The sequence below is a fragment of the Rattus norvegicus genome, chromosome 1 (assembly GCF_036323735.1).
Source record: "Rattus norvegicus strain BN/NHsdMcwi chromosome 1, GRCr8, whole genome shotgun sequence".
Lineage (NCBI taxonomy): Eukaryota > Metazoa > Chordata > Mammalia > Rodentia > Muridae > Rattus > Rattus norvegicus.
This window is the reverse complement of record NC_086019.1, coordinates 239,516,478-239,534,479: the sequence shown is the minus strand read 5'-3', so window position 1 is coordinate 239,534,479 and position 18,002 is coordinate 239,516,478. Positions and strand designations below refer to the sequence as shown.

The following is an 18,002-nucleotide window of genomic DNA, read 5'->3' as shown; positions in this document are numbered from 1 at the left end:
CCCTCATGTGATCTCCCCATCAATGCTCACTCTCAAGTTCATGGTCTCCTTTTCTTCAGTCATTTACACACACACACACACACACACACACACACACACACACACACACACACACACCAGTTCATTCTGTGTAATGTTATTTGTATGTATATGATCTCAGGACTGACCACTTGGTGCTGGATGACCACTTATGGGGTTATTCCCTCAGGAAGACTTTTTCTCCTGCTCTCAGCTGTCTCCAGTTGTCTGTAATTCATTTTCTAGGGTTGAGGCATCATGAGCCTCCCCCCGCACCCCAACTGTTGGTCTGACTATTGGTGTCATTGTTGTTCAGGTCTTGTTTAGTTTCCCTTTTTAATTGTATCCTAATTAAATGTTTAAAGTCCTAGCTGCAAGGATAATTGGAGACTTCCACCCTGTAGACAATTGTCCACACTTGCCCGTTTAGTTACCTTGCTTGTCTGGTTCCAGAAAGGACTTGTGTCTTCACAGAACACCTCCACTGCAAAAGCAAGCCAGTGGCTTTGACTGACTTCTCTATGCGGAGTACCACTGCACAAGGAAGCCCCCAGGGTGCACGCACGGCTCTCCCAGTTCAGCATCTGCCCTCCCAGTTCAGCTCCTTTATAAGGAGTGTTTCTAACCCCCTTTTGCTTCCTGTCTTCAAGCTCCTTGCTAACAGGACCCTTATTACCATTGCATAGAAGGAAGGAATGCTAACATGCCTTCTTAAAATCAGAGTCCAAATAACTTGGAACTGGGAGATGAGAGTGTTACTGAATGGCTTGGGACAGGGGATGGGGTGTTCATCACGAAGCCTGCACGCCATGGTCAGCGCCATAGCCCAAGTGATCCAGCACGCTTGACTTGGGATGCTTTCTCTCTCCTGCTCTTCTGACGGTGGAGAAGCTAATGCAGCCTCCGAGCTGTCCACTGTCTACTAAGCTGCTTAGGTCGAGGTTTCTAGGCTCCCTTCAGCACTCTTACCAGTTCTTGCGGGAACTGAATGTAAGGGCATGTCATGTGACAGCGTGCAGTTGGTGTAGAGTTCCAGTTTTATATTTATCATCGAGGATGCAGGACGAGCTTTTAAAACACCTATCTTGGCTACCTCACCAACTGTCTTTAACAAGTAGCTACTGTTTTTTTCTCAAGTGGCATAATAGAAACTTCCCTTTTTAAACTATGTTCCTGTTTTGACCCTGTTTTTGAAATTACTTATTATCATAAGGAAATATTCACAGAGGCTTGGCATGTTGTTCTCTGGGTTCCTGAGTAACTGACTGGTGGTATTATGTTCATCAGCCTGTGAGGAACCCTGCTCTTCTGGGGGCTCTCATTTCAGAGAGTAATAAGACCACTTGGCAGGTTTTGGAACTACAGGTTGAGGTGGAAAAGGTTTCTTTTGAAGGTTCCTCTCTGGGGTACAGAGTGGTAAGTGCTGGCTATATGGAGTTGGCCATGGGGTAATTTGTAAGTGCTGGATTCTGAATGATGTGTCCTCTGATTTCAGTGATTCTTGGGCAGGAACAGTATCTTCATTCCTATGAACACTTGTTTATAGCACCTGGGGCCCTGCTGTGAGACTCTTGGTTTCTGGGGCTGGGAGGGGACCAAAGCCAGACCGTCGTTCTGGGGATTGGAAGACCATGTGGGCAGTGCACTAGTAACTTGGTCTAACTTCCACCACATGCTGGTTAGCCTGTCTTTATTTTGTTGAACCATCTGTATACCTGTAGAGAGGAAATGAAACTCCCTTAGGTGGTCTCCTCTCTTCCTTCTTCCCCTTTCTCTGCCTGTTATTGTCATAGTCTTGCTTGGTAATAGGAAGACCCTTTCCCTACTTGTCTATCAGGAACAACTTCCCTGACCTGTAGTCCTGGAGACCTTGCCATCGACAACCCATTAGCTTTCGTCACCAGCATGGCAGTATCTTCCTGAACAGTATTAGCTATCGGCCAACTACTATCCCCCCCCCCCTTTTTTTTGTCCTTAAAATGTTTTATTTTGATCCAGTTACAAGGATTCTCATCCTCCCTGAATAATAATGATCCCAAGTAACTTTGCCTCCAGGCAGGACCAATGTGTGGTCTTCAAAGGGAGGTTTTTGTTTTTTCTCTTTCTGTGTATGAGAGTAATTCAAATGTATATTAATTTTAAAATGTGGTTTATTTAATGTGTATTTATTTCGAGACAGGGTCTCAGTTTGTCAGTCCGGTTGGTCTTGAACTCACTCTGTTGCCCAGGCTGACCTCAGACTTAATAGTTCTCCTACTTAATTTCCTGATTAAAAATAAGCACGTGTCCTTGTGTCTGCCTGCCATTTCTTTTAAAGGTATCATTTTCTTTTCTGTACAGTACATTTACCCACATGTGTATATTTTGAATGTCATTACTCACCCATAGATGATGAAAGGATCATGCTTTATTTAGTTGAGACAATCTTTGATGGAATGGTGCATGCCTTTTGTTCAGTGGGTTCATGTCTCTGTGCAGGATTTTGATCACATACCTCTGTATACACCTTATCTCCTTTAGCCATTCTTGATTGTATACTGATCAAAAGGAAAATATCAGCATCTTGCTATCCTTTTATGCCAGACTTCTAATCATTATGGGTTGAAAACTGTGCTCTCCCACTCTATCTATTTCTTTAGTAAGTTAGCAGTTAATCTGAATGAAAGGGGGATATGCCATTAAGGTACAGGATTGGGAATCCTGGGATGTACCCTTAGATGGTCCTGGCGCACAGCCTTTCCTAGCTCCAGGCATAGGTTTCTCTGCTTGTTGTCTGTTTGTAGGTGTATGTCTCTACCAGGATAACTGAGGTGAAGCTGGCAGGGAGGAAAGAAAATCTATTTCTCAATGAACCAGTAATGAAGGGTAGTAATGACCAATGGACTGTCAGGAGGGCTAGTAATGACCAATGGACAGATAGGAGGGGTAGTAGTGACCAATGGACAGATAGGAGGGGCAGTAATGACCAGTGGACTGTTTATTACGGGAGGTAGTAATGACCAGTGGACTGTTAGGAGGGGTAGTAATGACCAGTGGACTGTTAGGAGGGGTAGTAATGACCAGTGGACTGTTAGGAGGGGTAGTAATGACCTTGTCTTTTAAAATTATTAGTCTAAGCAGCTCATTATGTGAAGTTTTAATTATGTAGTTTATCTGTACTTTAATTTACTTATTTTCTCCTAGACTGGAAGAAAGACTGATGAAGAGAAGTAACGGCATGATTGAGGTAAATGGAGGTTTAATTCTTTTATGCTCTAGTGTCTATTTTCTGTCTTCAGAGAAATCTAAAGTAATGGCATGGCCAACTTGCGTATATAAAAGGTTGTACAGATTCAGCAGTACCATTCCACTTAAGTAAATGTAGTTGTGTGTGTATATTGAACATGTACTTACTATTCGAAATGAAACATAAGTATTACTTTTGTTTAGTCCAGAATAATTTTCTTCCAAGCATGCAATGACATAAGTTACATCAGGATTTCCGTTGTAAGAGTTGGGTTTCAGAGTGCTGACTTCTCACAGCTTGGTAGAGCATCTTAGTTGTTTGCCATCCGGGCTTTTTGGACTTTTTGAATGGTGCAGACACTTGAAACTTGAGTCCAAACTGCAAATGTCCATTTGTGTAGTATCAGGACAGTTGCTGGCTTCATTCTTCATGGTAAGCATGGAGGACCTTCATTGGGAACAGTTTATATAATTGCCTTTGAGAGCTCAATATCTTCTCCTTCTTGTTTCCTTGGACCTTCTATTTTTCAAGTAGTTGTATACATTGGTCTCTTAGGGTCACTGTGCTGTGATGAAACTCCATAACTAAAGCAACTTAGTGAGGTATGGGTTTATTTCAGCTTCATCACTGTTCATAGTCTGTGGAAGTCAGGACAGGAACCCAAAACAGGGCAGGATTCTGGAGGCAGGATCTGATGCTTAGATCACGGATAGGTAATGCTTACTTGTTTGTTCTCCAAGGCTTGCTCAGACTGCTTTCTTATAGAACCCAGGACTGCCAGCCTAGAGATGGCCCCACCCACAATGAGCTGGGCCTCTCATCCATCAGTAATTAAGAACATGCTTTTCAGGCTTGCCTGGAGTCTGAGCTTCCGAAGGCATTTTCTTATTTAAGGCTCCTTCCTCTGAGATCCTGTTAGCTTATGTCAAGTCGATATCCAGGACAATTGGTAAATAGTTTTCCATGGCCCCTTTGACTAAGGTAGACTCTTTCAACCCTTTTGGTTTTATCTGGTATTCATGTATCTATCTAGTTCAAAACATAGAAAATGCTTTAAGTATCATTTTAGTGGTTTCTTAGAAAACATTAGATTTCTGTCCTGTTTCCTGTTGAAGATTTAGAGATGACCCTTGACTGTTAGGGTTGACTTTCCCTTCCTGCTTCTCTATGTCCACCCCTCTTCTCTTTTCCTTCTCTTCTCCCACCACATTCTTCTATCCTTTCTTCTATGGGGGGTGGTGCAGTAGGCTCACGCTGGCCTCAAACCCAGAGTCCTACGACCTCAGCCTCTGGGATTATTAGATAGGTACCATTATGCCCAGATCTCCATTTGTCTTAATGCAATCATGTTATAGATTGCACTTAAATACTAATGTTTGCCAAGTTATGACCATATATAGTTTTGACTGAGCTCTGTAGTGTTTGATGGAATGTTCCAGCCATTCTGAATTTCTGAAATTCTGGGCCGAGCACTCCCCTTCACTTTTCCTCTCTCCTTTTCCTCTCTCTCCCTCTTTCCCCTGTCTCCCTCTTTCTCTTCCTCACTCAGTCTGATGAGTCTCTGTGGCTCCCCCATTTCCTTCACTGCATGAGTCTGACCAGCATGCTCCTCAGTCTGCCCTTTTGTATTGCTTGGTGATTACACTTAGATAATCTCCCCATTTCCCTTTTATTGCAATTAAAAAAAATCAATCCCATAATTTACCTCTATTGATCATGTTTAGGATGAGGCAGGTAATGTTAATATACATCTTGTTTCATAAAAAAAGAGCTGGAGACTTTTCATCTTGGTAAATTATAACTTACCTATGGAGTAACAGGTCTTTCTTCCCAGCCCCTTTCTCTTTAAGCCTTAGTAATGGAATCTGCTGAGTTTCTTTGAGACTGCTTGCTTTCTAGTAACCTGACCATTCCTGCATATAGTAGCACATAATAGCATCTTCTTTTTAAGGAACCAATACTATTCCACTGATTATACAACCATGTTTTCCTTATCCATTTATTTGGTTGTAGACATAGAATATGGCGACTTCTTTTTTTAATTTTGTAATTATATTTATGTATAGAAAATGTAGTGTGCATTTAACCCACTTTAGTGGCGAGTTCTTTAGCCTTTGCCTTTTCCAAGTTGGCAATGCGAGCCACAGACTTAGGACCCAGGACGTTGGCTCCCCAGTGACGGCGGATCTCATCATATCTGTCATTATAATTGGTCCTAATAGCTTCCACCAGCTTAGCCAGAGCACCCTTGTCTTCCAAGTTAACCTGTGTGAAGGCAACAGTAGTGCACATCTTCCTGTGGACCAGGCGCCCCAGCCTGGCCTTTCCCTTGATGATGCAGTAGGGTAGAATAATGTGACTTCTATCTGTGGCTATTGTTAAAATGGCCACAGTGAATAAAGGTATGCAAATATATCTTCAAAATTTCGTTTTCAATCCTTTCAGATATATCCTATAAATGGAATTACTAGACCATATGGTGGTTTTCTGTTTAATTTTTTTTTTTTGAGGAATTGTCTGTATGTTCTTCATACCAGTTGTAACATTTTGCAATCCTAAGAGTGTACAAGGGTTCAGGTTTCTTCACAGTCTTGTCTGGAGTGGGGATTTTTGTTTCTTTAAAGACACCAATATAGTAATGTTTCTGTTTTATCTCAGGTGTGGGATATGGGGCTACTTCAGATTGTCCACAGCAGCTGACTATGATTTGTCTCATGCTCTAGCAGGGGCGTGGTTTTGGCAGCTGTAGATCGTTTTCGTGAGTGTGTGACATATGGGATTCTTGGAACTTTTCAAAGGACATGTAAATGCTAGTGACCTATAGAAGGGGCTGGCTGCTGGTTGGCCAGTTGGTGATTGGATGCTACTGGTTGTGGTTTGTTAAGATTTGCCAATTAAGCAGATGCAAAGAGATGAAAAGAAGAAATTAGATATCCTCTTGTTGAAGATCAGCGTTGCCCCAAGGAACTCAATGCCCGCAATCAGCAGGAAGTAGTCTAACATCATTGCTTCCCCCTTTCCCCACTAGCCTTCTTGCTCTCCTCCCTTGTGTTATGGGGTTGATAGGGAAGAAGAAGAGGGTGGAGAACCGTGGAAGTAAAAGGAACCTATGAAACAACAAAAAAGTTAGGTGACACTTGTCACCACTTGTTATTGTCTGGTTTTGTCGATGGCCATTCTTAGTTGTGGGAGGCCGTCTGCCTGTGCTTTTGACGTGCTTCTGAAGTTGAACATCCATTCACGTGCAGTTGACCATTTGCTTATCACCCAGGGAGATGTCTGTGCAAGTGCGTTGTGCACTCTGAATTTTTGGTTATTTGGGGGTTTTGGTATTGCATGCTAAGAGACAGCATGTGGCTGTCCATTCCGTTCAGATGTATGGTTTGCAAATGCAGTCTGTCTTTCACTCTACTGATTGGTCCCTCACCATGTAACCCTGGTGTGCTGAGCTTTTGTTGCCTGGGCTCTCCGGGTCATATCCAAGAACTCCACTAGCAAATTGCTTGCCATGAAGTCTTGTGCTTGCGTTCTCCTCTAGGAATTTTAGTTTCAAATCTTTCTGTCTACAGTTCAAATCTATTTTGACTTAAGTTTTGTAAAGGGTGGAAGGTAAGAATTCAGACATTCTTTTTGTAGATTTTTAGGCTAGCTGCTATTTTGGGGTTCTGTCCTCAGTCCCGAGGGAACCCTTGATGGCTGTACCTTGGCTCCTCAGTCTCGATTGTCATTCTGCCCTACAGCGTGCACAGCACAATGCCCCTGGTGTCCCTCATCTTCTGTGGCATGACTTCTGGGGATCCTGACTTTATGGACTGACATTATTCTATGCACTAGCATTTCAGTGGAGACGTGGAGGGAAGGGGTCAGCTGTGAGGCCATCTACAATCTCAAAGTGTGGCTTTTAAAAGTCATATTTGAAAGTCTTAAAAGAGCTGCTCCAGAAATAGCTCACAAGTCCATTTCTTTTCTGGTTAGTTTGTTTACTTACTTTGTAATCTATCTTGTGGTGCTAGGAACTGAGCCCCAGGACTTTAGGCCTGCGGAGCAAGTGCTTGGCCCTGCCTGCAGCTCCGTCCCCCAGACTCTTTGCTTTTTATCGGTAACCTTGACAGGCGACTGGTGCATTTGTACCCTAAGCAAACACTAGCAAATTTACTCTCCAAATAGTATTTCAATATCAAGGTGGACGAGACTTTTGTCATATGAAGCACGGTGAGGCGTGGTGGAAATTTGAATGTATTATTTCCTTTTTGTTGAGATAAATCAATTGGGGCTTTGGATTTATAGGTTTTGTTGCTTTTATTAAGAGGTGGTGTGGTTCATATAATGTAAATACACATCTCTGCATTATTACCACAAAGCTTGAACGGAGTACGTTTACAGTGGAAAGGGGTCAGGTCTCACATAGTTATTTGAGACAGCTGCTTTTTTGTGAGTGTTTTTAGTTATTGCGGGTTGAACATGGTTTCTCTTTTCTTTTTTTCCTTTCTTTCTTTGTATTGCCTTTGCTGCCCTGAAACTTGCTATGTACACAAGCTGACCGTGAACTTACAGAAATCTGCCTGCCTCTTTCCCACAAGCACTGGGAGGAAAGGTGTGCTCCACCATGTTGGGCTGACCATGATCTTGTAAAAGATGATACAACTATTCAGAGTGCAGCTTTGTCCTTTGAGCTGTGTTTCACAGCACGTGTGGGTATGATTCAGTCAAGCGCATACCTACCATCTGCGAAGCTCTAGGTTCCATCTCCGGCACCACAAGGGGAGGGGAGAGTGAAGCCTGCTGGTGTGTTCGGTAGACTGGTCATTTCACCGTAGGCTTCAGGAATGGCTTCTTGATAATTTGAGATCGAGGCTTTAGAATGGCCTTGAGTTTCACCATAGTCTTTAGGTGAACCTCAAAAAGATTTAGGGCCTTATAGATTATAAAATGGGAGGAAACAGGAAAGAAAGAAGCTGAGTGTTTCCATTACTATACTGTACTGTACCGTGGTCTGTACGATAGCTGTGGCTGTGTCGACCGTGACTGAGGCAACTTATAAAAAAGCATTTGACTGGGGTCTTACTCACAGTTTGTGGGAGCGCATGTAGGTAGGCAGGGCAGCCATGACCGCTGAAGCAGTAGCTGAGAGCTTACTCTTTTTCTTCAAGTTGGAGGCAGAGATAGAGAGACTGGGCCTGGTGTGGGCTTTGGAAACCTCAAAGTACACCCCTGTGACACAGCTCCAAGAGGCCACACCTCCTAATCCTTCTTAAAGCAGTTCCTTTAGCTAGGGACCTGACATTCAGTTTTATGAGCCTGTGAGAGCCACTCTCATTTAAACTACCACAAGGGTTCAGGATTTAGTTTTTAAGTAAGAAAAAAATGAATTATATGGGTTTTATGATAATAAAATGAAGGAAGTACCAAGTCAAAAAGTTGAGAGGTAAGAAATGATGTGTGGGGGAGGGGCTGTTGCAGCAATTTTTCAAGTTGTTTACTGTCATGTTGTTGAGCCATCCTCCTGTAAGGTTAGGGTTAGCTTTGGGATCCCATGATGTTGTTTCAAAGTCAATCTTAAACTGTTCCCCTGGTCTGAGATCACCTTTGAGTTCACAGGAGTGTACCATACATATTGTCTGTCTTGGGAACTTAATAGCTGACAAGACTCTGGCAGAGAAACCACACATAAGGATCATTGTAAAAGAGCCAATTGCTGAAGTGAAACCGTAGCTGTCAGAGGTAACAAGGGAGAGCATGGCCTGAGCCTGCCCTGCCTACCTGGATGTCCTGAATCTGGAGCAGTGCTCTGTGGGCGTGGAGCCAGCACTTCCAAGGGGCCAGATTGTTCTCTGTCCTGGAATCTCACTCCTTAGCTCTGACTCAGAGTAGTTCTTCCGGTTGCCAGAGGGGACAAAAAAAAAGCAGCTGTGATAAGCTTGACCCTGAAGGGGACAAAAAAAAAAAAAAAAAAAAAAAAAAAAAGCAGCTGTGATAAGCTTGACCCTGGCCAGGTGCTCTTGACTGGGAATTTCTGGCTGGATAACTCACTGGTGACTAATCTTGGGACAGACCAGATCATGTTGAACCTTGGCCAGTGTGTGCCCTCCAAATAAGTTTCCATTGGCTTTTGTATTTACCATGATCATCCCTGAGGCTGTCTGGGACCTGGTGGCAGGTGTGTGACCTGGGCTGTACTCCCTTGTCTGGAAATGGTCCAGTGTGTTACCTCCTTCTTTTGAGATTGAATTTTAAAGCATCTGTTTAATTCTTGCGGAATTATACTTTAAAAATATGTGCTACTCCTATTTCAAACGGTCTTACTTTGTATCATATTAGGATTACATATTAATACTTTCAACTTTCCCTATTGTCGTCCTTTTGCTGAAATTATTGTTATGAGACCTTATTTTATTCAAAATAGGTTCTATTTCTGGTGCAGGCTCTGCTGTGGTGTCTGGTGTCCTTTTACTATCATTCTGTCCTTTTCAGTTTAAACCTAGTAAGCTGATAGCAGACAAGAAGTGATGAGATATTTTTTAGAAATCTTAAGAAGTTCACAAACTTATTTCAGCACTTGAATCCCTTTTAATAGAGGTTACCTGGGACTGAGGCTTTAGCAAGGTCCTGGGGTCAAACCCCAACACTGTAGATATAACCAAGTGGGAACAAGCCACAAGCCATCCACCCAGACGCCATGCAGGGGCTCAGTGATTGTTGAATCTCAGGGAGTTATCCTAGAGTGGTCAGACTTGGACCTTAGGAACTTGACATCCATTCTTTGTTGTTGTATTTGTTTTGAAATTAGGGGATTCATGATTTTAAAAGGCTGTGTGCTTAGACATTAGGAATGTTAAGGAGGGCTGGAGAGATGGCTCAGTGGTTAAGAGCATCAACTGTTCTTCCTGAGGTCCTGAGTTCAAATCCCAGCAACCATATGGTAGCTCTCACAACCATCTGTAATGAGATCTGATGCCCTCTTCTGGTGTGTCTGAAGACAGCTACAGTGTATTCATATATAATAAATAAATCTTTAAAAAAAAAGGAATGTTAAGGAGTTAGAAGTAGATATCTATTTGGACAAATATTTTAACCATTTTTTCCCTTCTATCCCCATTACTGGGAATTGAACCCAGGTCCCTCCTTCATGCCGGTCAAGTACCCCACCTCCAAGCCACTTCGTCGGTCTCAGTGATAAATATTTAAATTCTTTACTAAAATCCTGGAATTAGGGGTGGCAACTCAATGAAAGGGACCAACCTTTCAAAGACTTGAAGCGATGATGAACCTTGCCTGAGAGCGTGTGGTTAGAGGATGCAGGAGTCCATATTGATGTTAGGTTCGTCTGATTTCACAGACTGGTTAACTCTGCCTCGCTGGCTGCACACAGTAATGACTGAGAGGCAGCCATCCATGAGAATTTCCTTGCATTTCACACCCACCTAAGGGCATTCTGAAGCTATGGTCCAGCATTCCCCTTGGAGAAGTGTAGACTTCTTTCCTTCCGGCCCTGCTGCTTCCTTATGGGAGACATTTGTGATTGAGGCTGGAAGGTGTGTCTGCTTGTGAGCTGTGTCCTCAGTGTAGACTTCTCTGGATGGCAGCAGCAGTTGAGCCAGCTTGCTTTTGTGCTTGCGCCGCATAGCAGGTTGGGACTAGAATTTGACCACGCCGTCCCACAGAGGAGGACGGTTCTGGCATCCTCAGACACATTTCAGAATTTTAGCTCCTATACCTGCCTTTACCCACATGAAATGCTGCTCTTTTGCTCCTCACCAGCCTGTCCCTCTTCTTCCCACTCCCCTGTATTATGTTCCTAATACTTAACTGCTTTGAGACAGGCTATGCTTCCCCTGTGCTGTGATGAGAGGTGTGCCCTACCAGCCTCTGTGTTTTGCTCTGATCTTCATAAAAAGCTGTGGTGCGTGTTTTAAAGAAATGAAAAACTGGTGGCACACACTGTTTATTCTCTGCACTCAGGAGGCAGGGACTGGTGGGGCTCTGATTTTGAGGCTAGCCTGGTCTACATAGCCAGTTCCAGGACAGCCAGGGCTACATAAAGAGTCCTTTTCTCATACAACTAGGAAGCAAAACAAACAGGAAATTAAAAACCCCCACCCAGAAGTTGCCGCTGTTAATATTTTGGTGCTGAGGCCTCTATTCTTATTCCTGTGAATATGTATGTCTTTAAAAATAAGATACAAAGTTAAAATCATTGTTATATATAAAACCGTTCATATTTATTTTACCCAGTACAATGCATGCACTTCTCCATATGCTTAAACATCCTTTTATAAGCAGCTTGTAGTGATGGTGTCTTCTGTGTGGATGATAGCATAAATGCATCGGCCTGGTGTTAGGCGGATACGAGCCTCGCTCACCTGAGGCTGTGCTGGTGCGCATCAGGTGAGAGCTGCGTCAGCCATTAATCTTCATGTGTCTTTAAAGTAGCTCACAATGGTCATTAATGATGGTCAAGAAAACCCATCGTTTGTGGAAGGGAAAGCCTTTGGTCCTGCCAAGACTAAACTCCCACTGAACATGATTGTTGGGGGGAGGGCTGTAATGGGGGAGGATGGAGAGGGGGACACCCATACTGAAGGGGAGGGGGAGGGATTAGGGGGATGTTGGCCTAGAAACCGGAAAAAAAAAGAATTGTTTCAAAATAAAAATAGATTAAAAATAAATTAAAAGGTCAACGTTAAAAAAAACAAACAAACCCATTTTTAGTCTCCTTCTCTATTACACAGTATAGCAGCCTCCCTGGAACCCCCTATATAAACACCAGGCAAGAAAAGAAGAGTTGGTTTTTTTTTTTTTTTTTAAGCTAGGGTATTTTAGAATCTCTTTTCTTTCTTTGAAGTGGGCAACCTGTCTATGACAAGTAACTGAAACCTCTCAAGTCTTATTTTCAAGTGGTTTTGCCCTCTTGTTCGCCATACTAGTTAATTAAAACTTTTCACATCCTCCTTTGTTGCCTAGATCTTTCTCACAGACCTGCCCTGGTTAGTTAGGCCAGTGGGCCATACAGGGCCAAGGAAGCCTCAGGCCTCATGAGCGTTCCTATTCTAGGCCTTGCTTAGGCACAGATACCAGTGTTCACCATTGACAGGAAGACAAAAGGGAATAGCCAAAATCTGTGGTCTGGGACTTGGCTCAGTGGGAGAAAGACATTAAGCTCTGTAATTAAGTAAATGTCTGTGTGTGTGTGTGTGTGTGTGTGTGTGTGTGTGTGTGTGTGTGTGTGTATGTGTGTGTGTATGTATGTATGTATGTGTATATATATATATATATATATATATATATATATATACAATAGGGGTGGGGGGTAAGGAAAAAGAGGCAGGAGTGGTGGGCTCTGTGTGCACAAGCACAAGTGTGTATCAGCCTATACGTTCCCATGTGAAGTAGGGAGGCTCTGAGGTTCTGAGCAAGAAGAGCTATGAGTGTGGCTGAGGGGCGAGCCTGCTTACATCTGGGGCAAGGGCATCCCAGGCAAAAGGTTCAGGAAGTACAGAGTTCCGGAGACTTCCAAGGATGCGTGCAAGCCAAGCTAGCCCAAATGTGGCCACGTCAGAGTCTGTACTCTCTTTAGGTTAGGTTGCTCTAAAAAGAAGTTTTCTTCATCTTAGAAAGGTTTCTAGTACCTGGAAAGAGGTTTGTTTTGGTTTGGGTTTTTTTTTTTTTTTTTTTGGCTTTAAATATTCAATTAGTCTAAAATAAGACATCAGAAAATAGCAAGATAAAAATGGCATAATTAACACAGTAAGGACTAAGCATCGGTAAAATGATACCATTCTGGATTTTGTGGTACACATCAGTATTTGATTCTTCCGCCTTTAATTCCTTTTGCTTCACCATCTTTCTGTGTTGTTAATGCAGTTGTTTTTTTTGGTTTGGTTTTTTTTGTTGTTGTTGTTGTTGTTCTTTTTTTTTTCCGGAGCTGGGGACCGAACCCAGGGCCTTGCGCTTCCTAGGCAAGCGCTCTACCACTGAGCTAAATCCCCAACCCTTGTTAATGCAGTTGTAAAACATAAAGTTGAATTCTGGGCCAGGGGACACAGTGAATGAAACTGTCTAGAACAGCATGTTAATTGAAAAGTATGGCAAATAAAAATAGTTAAAGGCACGAATCTAACTTAACTTAGTTTGTTCCTAACTACATTTCTTTCTTTTTGTTTAATTTTTTCTTTGATATTTTGTGTATGTACATTTCAGATGTTATCCCCCTTGCTCCCCTCTCCCAGACCCTCACCCCCTGATTCTATGAGGATGCTCCCACTCCTACTCACCCAGTCCCACCTCAACGCCCTGGCGTTCCCCTACACTGGAGAAACAAGCCTTCACAGGACCAAGGGCTTCTTCTCCTATTGATGCTGAACAATGCCATCCTCTATTACATATGTGGCTGGAGTCATGGGTCCCTCCATGTGTACTCTTTGGTTGGTGGTTTGGTCCCTGGAAGCTCTGGTGGGGTCTGGTTGGTTGATATTGTTGCAAATGCCTTCAGCTCCTTCAGTCTTTTCTCTAACTTCTCCATTTGACACCCCTTATTCAGTCTAATGGTCAGCTGCAGTCATCCTCATCTGTATCAGTAGGGCTTTGGCAGAGCCTCTCAGGAGACAGCTATATCAGGCTTCTGCCAGCATGCACTTCTTGGCATCCACAATAGTGTCTGGGTTTGGTGACTGCATATGGGATGGATCTCCAGGTGGGGCAGTCTCTGGATGGCCTTTCCCTCAGTCCCTGCTCCACTCTATTTCTATTTCCTCCCGTGAGTATTTTATTCTCCCTTCTAAGAAGGAGTCTTATATATTATAAGCGATAAAAACTTGGCTGTGGTGGCTCTCAGACCAAAGTAATAGACAGCAGATAGATTAGAGTAAGTGCTGCACTCAGATGGATAACAGAACCTTAACGTTAATTACAACAGCTGTCTCTAGGGTTAAGAGGTTAACAGTAACTCAGGAACCATTTCTGCCTTTTCTTTTTAAATAAAATGTGTTTTTCTTCAAAAGTACTAAACTACTTGCTTTAAACGTAAAAATGTGATAGTTTTATGGAAGTTGACACAGGCTGTGGCTTGGGAGGATGTGTGCATGACAGATAAAACATAGGCTGTTTCCCTCCATTTGGCTTAGAGGCCTGCTTTAGGGGTTTGTGAGCGGAGCCTGTAAGTAGGCAATTGACAGATCTTCCAGACCCCAGGCTCCCTTGGCGAGGTCAGTATGAGCTGTTCCTATTCTCCTGTCAGGCCTGGGAGTGACTGGTGGCTGATTCCCCAAACACCTGGGGCTCTCATCCACCCCTGCTGATGTTGGGGAGCTGGGGGCGGGTGACCTGAGGGGGGTGATGTTGTGGGGGATGGCAGGGGTTTCCCCCCTCCTTGGACTGATGTGTTGGGGGTTGGGGGGCAGGTTCAGTCCATAAATGCTGCTTTTGCTTTCTTGGCCAAGAGGAAGAAAAGATGTTTCAAAGTTAATTTTGGATAAAATGGTTGCTAGTGAAGAGTGTTTGTGGTAGTGTGAGCTTTGAAACCTACTGTTAAGTGTGACTGACCCTCATATTCATCCTTAGACTCTTGACTGAAGCACTTTGCTGTTGGGGGCCTCCCAGCTGTTCTTACTGAATTCAGTATCAATAAAAATCTCGTTTAGTCCTAATGTTTTAGTACTAAACATTAAAACTTTAAAACTAGTTTGTGAGGATGCCCCCGTGTGAAGACTGCAAGTCTAGGCTGAGGAAGGCCTCTGCTCTGTATCCTGTTGTTTCAGGAGGATTCCAGTTGAGGACAAGAGGCTAAGAAGCTGCTGGTTGACATCCATGGGAAGTAGCAAATTTTAAATAGTGGGATTCCAAAAAAATAAAACTTGTTTCGTTACCTTCCCCCTCTGCTCCCTGAGATCTTCCTCTTGTGCAGCCAACCCTAGTTTCACACTTGTTCCTCTCCTGCCTCCACCTCAGAGTGCTTTCTGTGCCAGCCTCAATTCCTAGCAGAATAGAGTAGATGTTCGAGGTTGATCCATGCTCGTCCTGGACTTTGATCACCCTGCTGCTCCTCAGCAGTTGTGACAGGTGACAGGCCCACATGGACGAGCATTCGTCACCCAAGATTTAGGACTGCGTTTGGGAACCACGCAGGCTGTGTATCCTGTTGGTCTATAGTTACCCGTAGGGCTGGGTTTGAGGCCATTTGGGTGAAAAAATGATGAGGCTCAGGAGAATAAGTTCTCTCAACTGAGTTCTTCACTGCGAACTGGCTGTTGCCTTTAGCGATCCTGTTGGTTGTTGGTGATGTTGTTAATGGCCGTGTGTAAAATGGCGGGACAGAAGCAGCTAGGGAGAGTATGAGCAGATTCCTGAGAATGAGCCTCAGCCAGTCTGCTCTACCTTTGAGACATGTGCCACAGCCGGGTCCCTTTCCACAGGCACCCATGACACTGCGGTGGCTATGGTTTGGGGTGTGGCAGACTTGAGAAAGTGTGAAGTACACAGTTGCCTAACTCTCTGTGCTATGGACACGGATATCACCAACAAGTAGTTGAGCAAAGGTGGTTATCTGTTACACAGCATAGTGACTCTCGTTGATAGTGCTGATAGTTTCTGGAAATGGATTTGAAGTCTTTTTACCACAACAAAAGGAGTATGAAGGTTAATGCATATGCTAATAAGTTTGTTGTCATTCTCAGGGTAGGTAAAGGCTTCTCAAAGTACCATAATACACAGGATGAATATATATGATTTCTACATCTCATTTAGAAAAACAAAGAAGAAAGGGACTATGAGTTATTTTGACTGGGGCTAAGAAACAGGCTGGGTAGAGATAGTTACTAAAATAAGTATTTTCTTAAAATCATTCCATTCTTCAAAAGTTGTAACTGAATTTGCACTTTTCTATTATTACTATTACATGTCTGATTATGGGGGAGAGAAAGAATCATGTATTTTCTCTAAATGTATTTGCACGTTTTGTTTCAGTGTTGGGGGCTGAACCCAGGGCCTGGAGCACTCTATGCAAGTGCTCTGTCACCATGCGATTACCCGGTCACTTCCCCTTTTACACCTTAGTTAATGCTTTCTTGTCTTTTACCAGACTGAGAATTTCAATCATAAAGTTTTTGTTCATTTCTCTAGTGACTATTGTCTTACCTGGAGTACAGTAGAAGTTTAAAAATATTAGAACATCTGGGTCTGTCTTAGTCTTTCCTTTCACACCCCTTTCCTCTCAGATTGTTAAAAATCGTTAGTAGTAGAGGTGGGGAGATGACGCTCAGGGATAATGACTCTGGGTGTGCATGGAGGCCGCCTGTAATTCCTGCATTTGCAAGGGGCAGAGGCTCTCCAAAGCAAGCACAGGTAAGAGTCTCCATGTCGGTTATAACCCGTCATGTGCACACATGTGCTCACACACGCACACAAAAATTATTAGCAGATTAAATAGAATTAAAGACATATTGTTTTTAATTCAAATCCTATGAAGATTTCAATGCAAACGTTCATAGAACATTTTGGTAGGAAGCTCATGGTTCCTCTTCCTTTTTGAAGTAAACTAATGAATTGCTATCTCTCTAGAGATAGTGGATATTTCTGTTGGGCATGGTGGCTCACACTGATAACTTCAGTTTAGGCGGGGCTCAAGGAGGAGTACAGCAAGTTTGAGACCAGACTGGGCTATGTAGCAAGCAAGGTATTATGTCAATAAGACGAGCCGAAAGCCAACAAGAAGAAGCATCCCTTTCACGCTGGAGAGTTTTCATATGCCATTGCCATCACGTGCCCATTCCCCTCACGTGTTCTTTCTATCACGGCCATGCCAATGGAAACGGGCACAGATCTGAGGCACTTGGATACATAGTTAATGCTGAGTGTGTCTTCCTTAACTGTACATAACAGAAGGATGCTTCTGAGACTCACGGTTGTTCGTGTGTATCAGCATGGTCCTTCCTGGTGCTGAGTAATATTCCATTTAATGAAGTTACCTGTTTGCTGTTGGTGTACACTAAGATGGGCTTCACTATGGGACTGTTATGAATACCATGAACATAATCGTACACATCTCATTATAAGCATACGTTTTCCTTTCTTTGGGCTATATACTTAAAAACACTCCCTCAAGGAAATGCGTGACTTGGAAAGGAGCTGACATACAGCATTTGGTAAGGGGTTCTACATGGTAGCGTTCTCACAGTAATGACACATTGTAGCCTTCTGACAGTAATGAGCACTGGTCTAGCTCTCCCTCCACATCGCTGCTCCTCTTGCTCCGTTATGCATTGGCTGTTGTTTGTCCAAGCATGTTCATGCATGTATGTGACAGGCTTTTGGTACACAGTAAAATGATCGGGCATTTCCTTCCAACAAGAGTAGTGAAAATCGCCTTCCATTTTCACCTGCACATTTCTTACTTCAGACTTCTCGGTTTTATAGGTGCTTTGTTACAGCACTTTACCGAGTGTTTATCTGCTGACCACAAGTTCTCAGTTTTCATGGATTTAAAAGGGCAGTTTTTCTCTTTAGTTTCAAGTGGTATCCTTTGGTTTTTTATATACTTCTAACTGACTGTCCCCTTACACCTTTCATTTTCTAAAGCTATTTTGACATTTTTGTTGCTACTTTGGGGCTTCATTTCTAGGTGAGGTTTTCTTGTGGTTAATTGAGCTTCCTGCTTTAGGTCATTGCCATTTGGGCTTAACTTTAAAAATTTATTATTTTTCAGCCTTATCATCTGTATCTTCCCTTAAAAATGTTTTATCATTAACAAAAGTCATATTTTTTTTTT

At 43.1% G+C, this 18,002-nt stretch overlaps 1 protein-coding gene across 42 annotated transcripts in view; it reads left to right on the top strand.

Annotated features, from left to right (window-relative positions):
* Nucleotides 1-18,002, top strand: part of Sgms1 (sphingomyelin synthase 1) — a 271,205-nt gene that overhangs the window by 146,716 nt on the left and 106,487 nt on the right. For 32 of the 42 annotated variants that reach the window (XR_005487755.2, XR_010053998.1, XR_010054000.1 and 29 more), the window contains one exon: nt 3,202-3,244. The exons of 8 other annotated variants lie outside the window; for them this stretch is intronic. The gene's annotated coding sequence lies outside the window, so the exon portion shown is untranslated. Of the gene's footprint in view, nt 1-1,409; nt 1,435-3,201; nt 3,245-14,424; nt 14,446-18,002 lie in introns of those variants that run through there. 2 more of the 42 variants (XM_039080998.2, XM_039081001.2) reach the window with 2 other exon arrangements.